Source organism: Bos mutus, chromosome 18, assembly GCF_027580195.1.
Source record: "Bos mutus isolate GX-2022 chromosome 18, NWIPB_WYAK_1.1, whole genome shotgun sequence".
Lineage (NCBI taxonomy): Eukaryota > Metazoa > Chordata > Mammalia > Artiodactyla > Bovidae > Bos > Bos mutus.
In genome coordinates, this window is record NC_091634.1 from 13,262,038 (window position 1) to 13,275,279 (window position 13,242).

General features: G+C 39.6%; 1 protein-coding gene across 2 annotated transcripts in view; it reads left to right on the top strand.

The window, feature by feature from the left end:
• The first annotated feature begins 704 nt into the window (after positions 1–704).
• Positions 705–13,242, top strand: part of FCGBP (Fc gamma binding protein) — a 59,240-nt gene continuing 46,702 nt past the window's right edge. Inside the window, exon 1 of one of the 2 annotated variants that reach the window (XM_070387705.1) lies at positions 705–805. The gene's annotated coding sequence lies outside the window, so the exon portion shown is untranslated. The remainder of the gene's footprint in view (positions 806–13,242) is intronic. The other variant, XM_070387702.1, reaches the window with a different exon arrangement.

Here is a 13,242-nt window from a genome sequence, read left to right on the forward strand (position 1 = left end):
ACTGAGTCACTTTCACTTTCACTTTGACTCTTGACTATTTAAACCTTTCCTCTTGAATGTTGTTTCCATGAATTTGTTTATTTCTGTGTCAAATGTATGAGCCATCATCTTGCTCAGCCAATGCTATTGTTCTTCCTTTTCATATATGTAAATCAAATAGATCCAATTTGGGCTTTAACTTCTTGGTCTTTGGGTATCTTGGAATTGACAACATTGATGTTGTTAGAGGTAGGTTTTTCTGGTTGATACAGTTTATGCCTCATGTTTAACAGATGGGACAGTCAGTGGCCCAAAGCAAGCCTTTGTAGATATATGTACCCATTTAAAAAATATTTTTTCATTAGGCCCATGTGTCGGAGGCATAGTCTGTCTAACGTAGAGTTCAGCTCCAACCAAGCAACGTGTTAGTAAGCAAGTTTGTCTTAATTCCCATTACGTACTGTAGTCTTGTTGTCATCACTGACTGACTATGAAAATTTGGCTGTGGTTTTGAAATAATGGGTTGATTTCTTTCTCATTCAGTACATACATTTTTTCTGATATAAAGAGAAATGGGATCTGACTGTGGTTTTTAAGTGGTTTGTGTTATTTGGGGCAAAGGATTAGGAGCAAACATTCAAATATTTTTTTTCCTAAGTGAAATTATTGAAAAGCTGATGCAGAACAACTTGATAAATGAAATGTTGCTCATATCCTAATATATTTGACCTTGTCCTTGGAAAGGAAATGCAACCTGGCAGCTGTTGAATCTCTCTGTTCAGTGTGTCAAGGAAGATGATACTTACAAGACAGACTTAAAAAGAAGGTGAATATTTTGCACTTTTGATATTCTTAGGAACAAATAACTTATTCAGCAAATGGTGTCTTTTTTATGTTGTTTTTGTTGTGTATTGTGAAATAGGCATTGAAGTTGATGTTATTTTGTTTTAAGAATCTTACAGACTGGAAACAGAAATAAAGCTATATTAACATTAGTTATAGGTTTAAAGAATATATTGCGTTAGAATCTAGTAAAGTCTGCTCTGGATAAGGAAGATAAAAGTGTTCCTGTGTATTTTTCTTTATTTAATTTTTTATTTGTAGCTTCAGTGTGTAATGTATTTAATTATGTCTTGTGTTTGTGGATTATAAGGAACGTTTGTAATCTGTTTAATAGAGAATGAATGTAAAAATTGTTTGAATTGTTTAGAAATATAGGCAGGGCCATTGTCTGTTTTTATGGAATTAAGTGTTCTCATTATTGTAAAGTAAGCTAATAGGTGGGTTATAACATGTGTAGTTTCACCTCAGAGAGGTGTGGCCCCTATAAAAGAAGAATTTGTACCGATCAAGATGTAAGAAGGAAGAGGAAGAAAGTTCAGGGCCATGAGTTACATCCATTTGTCATAAAATTTTCTTTTATTTGTTATAAACCTTTTTTGTATTTTTGTATTCATCATTTTATTTGCCATTGCCCTGGGATTTCTTTGGAAGGAATGATACTAAAGCTGAAACTCCAGTACTTTGGCCACCTCATGCGAAGAGTTGACTCATTGGAAAAGACTCTGATGCTGGGAGGGATTGAGGGCAGGAGGAGAAGGGGACGACAGAGGATGAGATGGCTGGATGGCATCACTGACTCGATGGACGTGAGTCTCAGTGAACTCCGGGAGTTGGTGATGGACAGGGAGGCCTGGCGTGCTGCGATTCATGGGGTCGCAAAGAGTCGGACACAACTGAGCGACTGATCTGATCTGATCTGATATCTTTTTATTAAAAGTATACATCTTATTTTTCTTTAGCAACTATGAAGTGCTTGTATATTAGCATTTTATAGATTGGTGAATATATTTATTATATCATATTATATATTATAATATATTTATTTATTATATAAATATATATTTATATTTATACTTATTAATAGCTTAAAATCTCTTTAGTTTTTCTGTGTAAAAAAACTTTTTATAAGAGGAAGTTAATGTTCAGTAATTAATGTTTTAAAATCTTACTTCATTTGGAAATGACCTAGCTATTTAATAAACTTTTATTATTTGGTTTAGCATAACTCCAGAAACTTAAGTTACCCCAATCCTAAGAGATTATTTTAGATTATAATAATAGATTATAATAATAGATTATTCTATTAAAAATATAATTATTTTTAATAGAGTTTATCTAAAAGTTTTCATCTCATTTATATATTTATATATATGTATAAAGAGTTACCTTTTTGTTGACAAATTTAGTTTTACCTTAAACCTAGGCATAATAAAAGTATTATATAATGTTGATGAGTTAAGACATGTCTTAATTAGATTAGCAAACAAGTGAATTTAAATAGAGCTCGTTAACTTCATATTATCCAAAAACAAAGACATATATTGAGACATAGATAATTTTAAATAGACAGAGGTAGTTTTCCATTTGAAATATCTTTTCTGCTTTAAAATATCTTTTATACATATATATATATATTTTTTTTCCACCAATTTGTTTATGGCTGGAGTCCCAGATAGAGTGGGTTGTGTATCCCAAGGACATGATAAGAGTTAACTTTAGGTTTTTTCTTAGGCCTGTTTTTGTTTCCCAGGCAGAACTGGAGCTCCAAAAAAGTGTTTTAAGAAGTTAACCTTTTCTTAACTGCACATGGAAGAAGAACCAGTTTTGCAATTTCAAAAAAGATTTTATTTTAATCAGTTTTCTCTGGAGTCTAAAGAATATCATGGCCATTCAGTGTCAAAAATATCATTTCTCCTTTTTGTAGTTATAGTATATTATTAATGATATATGCATGAAGGAATTGCTGTTACATTGGATGTAAAGCCTTGGCTACAAAATTTTTGACAAATAGTAGGATTGTTAAGCATACTTTGAGGTAACATAGTATATTGAAATCTTTTATGAGGCCCGATATGATTAGGATAAGGGAGAGAGAAAGTGAATCTCTCCTGGTCTAAAAGGTGTAAAGGTATATTAGAAAAGCAATCTTGTAAATCAGTAATAATAATATGCCAATTTTGAGGAATAGTAGTAGGTGATGGGATCCCTGGTTATAATGTACCCATGCTATGCTATGCTATGCTATGCTAAGTCACTTCAGTCGTGTCCAACTCTGTGTGACCCCATAGATGGCAGCCCACCAGGCTCCCCCGTCCCTGGGATTCTCCAGGCAAGAACACTGGAGTGGGTTGCCATTTCCTTCTCCAATGCATGAAAGTGAAAAGTGAAAGTGAAGTCGCTTAGTCGTGTCCGACTCTTAGCAACCCCATGGACTGCAGCCTACCAGGCTCCTTTGTCCATGGGATTTTCCAGGCAAGAGTACTGGAGTGGGGTGCCATAGGTTTCATTAATGCATTAACTTCTCTAAGGTCTGTTAAGAGATGCCATTTGTTAGATTTCTTTTTTATAATAAAAATAGGAAAGTTCTAAGGAGAGTAAGATTCCTCAATATGTTTTAATTCTAATTGTGTGTCTATAAGTTCTTTAGTAGCCTGTAATTTTTCTTTCGTAAGGGGCCATTGCTCTGTCCAAATAGGCTCGTCATTCTTCTCAGTTATTTTAATTGCTTTGTTTGTTAAATGAGTAGTGGCTCCTAGGAAAAATGTGGAATGTATATCTGAGTTTGCCATTGCATAAGTAAGTCTCTTTCTATTAAATTAAGGGGTGCATTTATCATATAAGGTCTTAATGTTGCAGGCTGGCCTTTTGGTCCTTCATATGGGTAGATTTGAACATTTTGATAAATTTCTTGTACTTTGGTTTGAGAAATTCCTGCAATTTGGTAAGAGACCTTTTGTATAGGCCAGGATTTGGGCCATAAATGTTTGGAAAGAATAGTAATATTAGATCCAGTGCCAAGGAGACCAGAAAATCTTTTACCATTAATTTTGATATTTATATTTGGTTGGGCATATTCAGATACCAATGATGTCCATAAGGATTGTTTTTGATCTGTACTGCTGAACCCATTCGGAGAAGGCAATGGCACCCCACTCCAGTACTCTTGCCTGGAAAATCCCATGGACGGAGGAGCCGGGTAGGCTGCAGTCCATGGGGTCGCTAGGAGTCAGACATGACTGAGCGACTTCACTTTCACTTTTCACTTTCATGCATTGGAGAAGGAAATGGCAACCCACTCCAGTGTTCTTGCCTGGGAATCCCAGGGTTGGTGGAGCCTGGTGGGCTGCCATCTCTGGGGTCGCACAGAGTCGGACACGACTTAGCAATAGCAGCAGCAGCTGAACCCATTTGCCTGTACATTATTAGAGGAGTTAATAGAAATGTAAGGCAAAAGAAGTAATTGAGCAATTTTGTCCCCCTTTTTTAATTGCCATAGAATCTGAGATGACATCATAATTTGAATCTCTCCTTATAATTTGAATCAATTATTCCAGGGTGAACAGTAATTCCTTTAGAAGCCAAACTAGATCGGCCAAATAAAAGACTGAAGGTTTGTGAGGGCAGGGGTCCAAAAAGTCCGGTAGGTACTCTAGAAGGGACTGCTTGAGGGTAAAGGAAAAAATCATTTAGGGCTGGTATATTGACGGCAGCACTGCCGGATGTGGAGGGTTTGAGGGAAAACATAGAATTTGCCCCTGGTTTTTGTTGTAGGGGACCTGGGGTGTCCCCTGTTTGGAGTTTCCTGGAATAGGTTTTCCTTCAATATCAAATTTAGATTTACAATCTTTGGCCCAATGCATTCCTCTACAGCGGCGAGGGCAAATTCTTGGAGGTTTTTTATTAGCTTTCTTAGGGCAGTCCCTTTTAAAATGGTTTTTATCTCTACATGTAAAGCATCCTTCATTTCCCTTTCTAAAGGTAGCAGCCATTGTCTTAGTTAGCATTTGCATATTTTGCTTTTCTGATCCTAGATTGTGATAAGCCTTCAAATAATCAATAATAGTCCCAGTCTCACGAATTGGAGCAATAGCTCTTTGACATTCCTGATTTGCATTCTCATAAGCAAGTAATTTCTCTAGCTGTTTCTTGGTTTCTTCTCCAATTACAGTATGGGAAATAGCAGTTTCTAATCTAGCTAAAAAATTAGCATAAATTTCATTAGGTTCCAACAAAGGAGAGACTTTTGTGCCTGTTGGCAGAGGAGGAGCATTTGGAGCAGCCAGCTGCTGCTGCTAAGTCGCTTCAGTCGTGTCCGACTCTGTGTGACCCCATAGAGGGCAGCTCACCAGGCTCCTCCGTCCCTGGGATTCTCCAGGCAAGAACACTGGAGTGGGTTGCCATTTCCTTCTCCAATGCATAAAAGTGAAAAGTGAAAGTGAAGTCGCTCAGTCGTGTCCGACTCTTAGCGACCCCATGGACTGCAGCCTACCAGGCTCCTTTGTCCATGGGATTTTCCAGGCAAGAGTACTGGAGTGGGGTGCCGTTGCCTTCTCCGGAAGCAGCCAGGGCAGGGCTAGTAAGAAAATTTTGAAATATTTTATGTTGTTCTAATTGGGCCTTTTGTAAAGTTTCATCATCTAATTCATATTCATGCAATAAGTGTTCTGTCTGTTGTCAAATATTAGGAGGGCTAAAATTTACCTTGAAATGGCCAGAAATCAATTGGAGTATTTTTTTCTTGTTTGGCGGCTCATTCAACATTTTCTTTGACTTGGTGCCAAATTTCTAAATCAAAACTGCATTTATCAGGGAACCAAGGATTACATTTAACCAGTGTTTGAAAGTAAGCCTCTATTCATTGGCGCGAAACCAAAAGTCCCTGAGCTTTAAACAATGGTGAAGTAAAGTAGAGAAATAATGGGGCTTTCCAGCCATTTGGCCTGTGTCTTAGTACTCACCGACCTCAATAGGCCCTGACCTCCTGGAGTCACTCCGTCAGAAATGCCACGTATAGCAGTGTCCTTGTGGGCTCCACTTGTTGGGGTCCTTTAATGGACCGGGACCTGGCAGTCCGGAGTTGACAATAAGAAAGTGAAAGAGAGAGCCGGAGGGAGGGGAAGAGACAGAGAGAGAAAGAAAGAAAGAAAGAAAGACACGGGGACCCAAGCTCTGACGGAGCAAAGGTGCTTTAATGATTTTTCTGTAAGTATATATAGGCTATAGTACAAGAAATTTCTTTCGACAATGATAAAGATCAGAAAACTAAATGTACAGTAACTGTTACCAAGGGAACAGGGGATAATAATGGTCACAAGGTCAGGAGACAATCCATATCTCAAAAAGGGGGGCGAGACTAAGCAGTTTTGTCGTAAAGAGAATGTTTACTAAAGAAGACCCAAGTCTGTCTCACACAATGACCTCAGTTCCTGGGAGCAGCCTGCTGTTCGGCTTAAAAAGAAACAAGGACTTATGAGAAATAGCACGTAGGAATCCTCCTGTTAAACACTCCCTGACACCTCAGTATATTGTAAGGGAGTGAGAAATTTTCAAATAACATTTTTTGTGTTCTAGGAATGGGAGTGGGGTGAGCCTCAAAGGCCTGTGTGATTTGCCCAAGTTTAAGAAGAAAAACCACCACCAAGCTTTCTTGGTCAGTCTTTTGAGGAGCATTCCCTGTGTTCATATTGATCACTGCAGATCAGGAGTTTTCTGATTTTCTCTTTCAAGGAGCTTGCTGCTCAAGGTTTGATGGTTTTGGTGGGAGGAAAGGAAGAAACTGCAGATTTAATCTGTGCTGTAGTACAGATTGTGGATCAGCCACTGGCCCTCGGGTTAGTCTCTAGCTAAAAAAAAAAAGCATCTAAGCATTTCATTTGAAATACAGTATCTGACCTCTTGGCACAAAGCATTGAGAAACCAGTGTGAATTTTTAGACTATAGTAAATGATGCAAAGGTTTTCTACTCTGATGGGGATAAAAATAAACCCTTCTCTACCAAGTTGTGGGCAGGGGTGGGGGTGGGGCATGGGTAAGAGTAATTTAAGGAATTCCTTGTATAGGCCATTGAATCAGTATGATCCTAGCCTGAGATTTTTGCATTAGTATTACCATGCAGAAACTTTTCTTTCTTAGAGTTTGCTACTTGAGATGGCAGGGATGTGTTGTCACAGTTGATACCCTCAGAACAAGGGGAGTTTCCTCTTCTCTCTCTGGTTGCCAGAGATCACTGCCAAAATAGTAACACGTAAGTGGGACTTGGTGGGAAGGCATGCAAAACATTAGGCAATGAATCCCTCAGTACCTGTGTTACTTCCAGGGCTGAGGAGTTCGGCTCCAAGAAAACTGATCTCCAAGGGGGAAAGTTTCCAGAAGAGTGGGAAATAAAGCAAATGAAACCCTTATTTCTGTTTGGATAGGGATCACGTAATGCATGTCATGAGCCTTCAGTCTGCCATGGCTCTCAGCTGGCTCAGGGCACACGGCTGAGAACTGCTGCTGGCCTGGTGTGGCTGTGAACCGCATAGGTCACCAGCAGAAACGAATTTCAGACCTGTCTGTGCAACACCATTTCAGCCCTGCAGAACCTGCTACAGATGGCAGAAGGAACAGAATGCTCCAGGGTCCTGGCCAGAGTGGCCACAGGGTGTGAGTGGGATGTTCAGGGAGAGCCATTCCAGGGAACATTGGAGGCTGTCTTCCTCGATAACTTTTTTCTTTTTCTTTGACTATTCTGAGGGTCTTTGAGACTGTAGTTTACCACCATTCCAGCACTGTTTCTTTGAGGTGACTCATTGGCCATTGATGGGGAGTGTAAGGAAGGTCATCTCTGGGGTTGCAAAATGAAAGGTGGAACAAGTTTTTCTTAAAATATTAAAGGTTTCAGAGAACACATTAGGTCACGTGGTTTGGGAAAACAGACTATAAAAAGCTGTAAACTTGATCTTGTGGATTAAACAAAGCCAAGTGATTAAAATGTGATTTATTTATTAAAAACAAAAAAACAAAATCAGAAAAAAAAATTGACAGGAAAAAAGAACTACCAAATCCTTAGAGAACCTGCAGGACAATTATGCAAAATCTAACATTTGTATCACAGAGTAACAGAAGGAGAAAAAGAAAGAGCAGGGCTGAAAAGGTATTTGAAGAAATAATGACTAACCCTTACAAAATTTGGCAGAAGATATAAACCTACAGATTCAAGAAGCTAAACAGAGTAAATCCAAAGAAATACACACCAATTACCTTATGAAAGGGATTCGCTTGTAGCTCAGTGGGTAAAGAAACTGCCTGCAGTGCAGGAGACCTGGGTTTGATCCCTGGGTTGGGAAGGTCCCTTGGAGAAGGAAATGGCAACCCATTCCAGTATCCTTCCCTGGAAAATCTCATAGAGAGAGGAGCCTGGTGGGCTGTAGTCCATGGGGTTGCAAAGAGTCGGGCATGACTGAGCAACTAACACTTACTTACTTACTTACCTTATGAAAACTAAGGCAAGAAAGATCTTGAAAGCACTAGAGACAAATGATACATTATCTACAGGGAAACACTGATCAAATTACAGTGGGTTTTTCATCTAATACCATTGAGAAGAAAGCATGACATCATATTTTTCAAGTGCCAAGAGAAAAGAACCGTCAACTGTGAATCCTATAGCCAGCAAAACTACCCTTCAGAAATTAAAGGGAAATAAGTTTTAGGTGAAAAGCTAGTGTCTTTTCAGTAGAACAGCTGTTAAAGAATGGGTAAAGGAGGTTCTCCAAGCTCCAAATGATAACAGAAGTCTCAGAACTTCAGAAAGAAAGAATAACAGAATGGGTAGATATATTACCTTTCTCAGAACTAACTATATTACCTTGCTTATGAGTTTTTAAAATCAATTATGGTTGAAGAAAAAATTATATCATTTGATGTGGTGCTTACTATAGATGGAGGTGATACTTGAAACAATTATATTTTTTTAAAGTGAAGAAGGTTGAAAGAACCTCCATGGAAGTAAAGTTTCAGCACATCAATCAAAGTGGTAAAATATTGAGTAATAAGTTACATATTCATTTGTAAGTCCTAAAGCAAGTGCTAAGAAATTTTATCCAAAGTAATGGAGAAGACCCTTGAGAGTCTCTTGGATGGCAAGGAGGTCAATCCTAAAGGAAATCAATCCTGAATAGTCATTAGAAGGACTGATGCTGAAGCTGAAGCTGCAATACTTTGGCCACCTGATGCGAAGAGCTGACTCATTAGAAAAGATCCTGATGTTGGGAAAGATTGAAGACAGGAGAAGGGGACGACAGAAGACAAGATGGTTGGATGGCATCACCAACTCAAAGGACATGAGTGTGAGCAAGCTCCAGGAGATAGTGAAGGACAGGGAAGCCTGGTGTGCTGCAGTTCATGGTGTCCCAAAGAGTCAGACATGACTGAGTGATGGAACAACAACAAAAATGTACCCAAAAAGCATATAGGGGATTCCCTAGTGGTCCAGTGGTTAAGAATCCACCTTCCAATGCAGGGGGACACAGATTCAATCCTTCATCAGGCACATAAGATCCTACATGCCAAGGGGCAACTAAGCTCACAAGCCACAACTAGAGAAGCCAGTGCACTGCAGCTAGAGAAGTCTGCATGCTGCAAGGAAGACCCAACACCCCCTCCCCCCAAAAAACCTACAAATCAAAATGGAATTATAAGAAATGCTCATATTAACCCACAAGAATATAAGAAAAAAGGCAGACAAATGAGAAACAGAGGGGCCAAGTGACCTTAGGTTCTTAACCACCAGGGCATTTGCATTTTTAAAAATCTTTAAATATTTATGTAAATTTCAGATATGTAGTTCCCATGGTCTATATTTATTCATATCTGGCTAATACATGTATGTTGTATATCATAACAAAATTTGACTGAACCTAAAATATTCAACTGTTACTTCTCCTAGGAAAGGTCTGATGAGCACAGAGACCACTGATCTGAGCTGTATACTTGAAGTATAACAAGCATATCCATTTTAAATGACCAGGCAGCCTGATTCTCCCACTCTGCCTCTGCAAAGTGTCTCTACTAACCTCCAGGGACTTCTCTGGTGGTCCAGTGGTTAAGAGTCCACACTCCCAATCCAGGGGTCCTGGGTTCAATCCCTCGTCAGAGAACTAGATACCACCTGCAGCTACAAAAATCAAAGATCCCACATGCCGCAACTAAGACCAAGTGTAGCCAAATAACTGATAAAAATAAAATAAATAAATATTAAAATATATATATACCACTCTCCATTAATGCTATGGAAAGGACAACTTCCATCACAGGCCAATATAACAGACAGAACTGAACCCCGCAAATCTCTTTCACTCCTCCAGATCTTCGCGTATTTCTCCATTCCATTCAATCAGGAAATAATTGTTAAGTACTCGCCGAGAGCCAGGACTATACCAGGCCCTGGGGATTCACTAATCAGCAAAATAAACACATCCCTATTCAGATCAAGGAGGTCAAAAAAACAATTACAAGATGATGTGAAATGTGTTTTGGTAAAGGAATTACAGGGTTCTAGGAGGGAACCCAACTCTTTGAGTTCTCAGTCTTAAAGGTTTTCCAAAAGCTTCTCTTCACAGGGATTACATCAGTTCAGCTTTGAAATATTAAGTTAGATATTTTTGCCCACTACCTGCTGCCTTTCCTTTGCCTTTCAGAACCATCTATGGCTGAGGGAGAAGGGCATGGCTCGGGCAGGAAGTTGCCATGTACCTATAGTTCACCTATTCAAAGAAGAGAAAAAGGGTATTATCTCTGGCTGGGAGGCATTCTTTCAGCTTCCTGGATTGTGTCATGTTTCCACCTTAGGTAGGAGAACCTGCTCTACAGAGTCCAGGTGTAAAAGAGTGTCAACATTTGATCACAGTTCCTGGGAACAGCAAGGAATACTTATTCATTCCTCATCAGAGTCAATAGCCACCATAGCTCTGACTCTCACTGACCATTACCTCGAACACAAAGTGTCCCTTTGAAAGTCTTCAGTGCTGCTGGTGGTTGAGTCGTTAAGTCACGTCTGACTCTTTGCAACCCCATGGACTGTAGCCCACCAGGCTCTTCTGTCCATGGGATTCTCCAGGCAAGAATACTGGAGCTGGTTGCCATGCCCTCCTCCAGGGAGCAAACCCACATCTCTTATGTCTCACTGCATTGGCAGGTGGGTTCTTTACCACTAGCACACCTGGGAAGCCCAAAATGTTTATGGATTAGATGAATTCAACACAGGAAAAAAAAGGCCAGTCACAAAATGTTATAGATGGATGAAATGAACCACATTAAAATTAAGAATTTTTCAGTATTAAAAAAGTGAAAGTGATCAGAGAGAATTCCTTGGTAGTCCAGTGGTTGGGACTCACTGCTGTGGGTTCAATCCCTGGTCAGGGAACTAAGATCCCACAAGCCATGTGGTTTGAGCCAAAAAAAGAAAAAGATAAATTTTGAAAAGGTAAATCACAGAGTGGGAGAAAAAAAGCAAAATATATAAACCATAATTGACTTGTACCCAGAACATATAAAGAATTCATACAGACCAATTGGTCATACAATTTGGTCATACAGACCAAACCAAAAGACTGCCTAATTTTAAAAAATGGGCAGCCTTGAACAAGCACATCACTAAAATCACCAATTGCAAAGAGATTCTAATCGCCAATAACTATGTGAAAGGTTCTCAACCTCATTAAAAGAACAAGGAAATGCACATTAAAACCACAACACAACATCACTACACCTCTAGAATGGCTAAAATTACAAAGTCTAACAAGGCCAAATATTGGTGAAGCTAAGGAGCAACCATACCAGTCATTTATCGGAGTTGAAACTGAAACATGTTTGGTAGCATCTACTAAAGCCAAGCCCAGTGACCCAGCATTGGGAACTCCACAGCACATCCCAACAGAAACTGCACGTGTGTCAAAAGATAGAATTCATTAGCCCAAAGTGGAAACAGTACAATGGGGAACTATGTAGTGATTTTTAAACAAGCAAGTATCATATGGCAATGGAAATGAACTGCAGTTATGTACATAGGATAATACTGAGTGAAAGAAGCCAGACACAGAACAATATGGACATTTCATTTGTGTAAAGTTCAAAAACAGCGTCCACTGGTTAAGACTCCGAGCTCCCAATGCAGGGGGTTCGGGTTCCACCCCTGGTTGGGGAACTAAGATACCCCATGCCTTATGGCTTGGCCAAAAAAGAAGGAGGGGGGGGAAACAAAACCCAGCAAGCTAAACAATCTGTGGTGTTTGAAGTCATAACAGGGACTCCTTATGATCCCTGGGTCAGGAAGATCCCCTGGAGAAGGGGATGACTACCCACTCCAGTATTCTTGCCTGGAGAATCCCAGGAACAGAGGAGCCTGGCAGGCTACAGTCCATAGGGCTGCACAGAGTCAGACACGACTGAGTGACTGCATGCAAGCATGGCAAGTAGGGAGTGGGTAGTGATTAGGAAGGGAAATTCAGAAGGCTCTGGACTGCTGAAAATATTCTTTCTTGACCTGGTTGTGGGTTATAAGGATATATTCATTTTTAAATAATTCAATGAGCTGCATACATTTATGATTTGTGCATTTACCAATATGTGTATTTTATTTCAAGAGGACATTAAAAATATTCCCATGAATCAAATTAGAATGGTTTCTACAAGGGGACCAGGAATAGAAAATGGGTATAAAAGAGAATAGATGGGTAGGTAGGTATGGGTGGCAGATAGAGTTTTCTGGAGTTTTATCCTGTCTAATACAGACATAAGTTACAGGTGGTTATTTAAATTTAATTTTCAATGGATTAATTAAATTAAAAATTCAGTTCCTCCATTACATTAGTCACATTTCAAGAGCTCAATAGAGGAACTTCCCTGGTGACCCAGTGGCTAAGACTTCAAGCTCCCAATGCAGGGGCCCAGGTCCGATCCCTGGTCAGGGGACTAGACCCACCTGCCACTACTGAGAGTTTGCATTGCTACAACTAAAGATCCCTCATGCAAAGATAGAAGCAAAGATAGAAGATCATGCATGCAGCAACTAAGACCCAACACAGCCAAACAAATAAATAAAAGAAAAAATGTTTAAAAGAGCTCAATGCATACATGGAGCTATTGCCTACCACACTGGACAGCCCAAAACACAGAAGTTTCATCATCACAAAAATAGTATAAGTGGACACATATAAGATCTCCTGGAGAGGACTTCCCTGGTAGCTCAGTGGTAAAGAATCTACCTGCCAAAGCAGCAGAGGCGAGTTCCATCCCAGATCTTGGAAAATCCCACGTGCTGTGGAGGAATTGAGCCCATGAGCCACAACTACTTAGCCTGTGCTCTAGAGCCTGTGCTTTGCAACAAGAAAAGCCACTGCAATGAGAAACCTGTGCCTTGCAACTAGAGAGCAGCCCTGA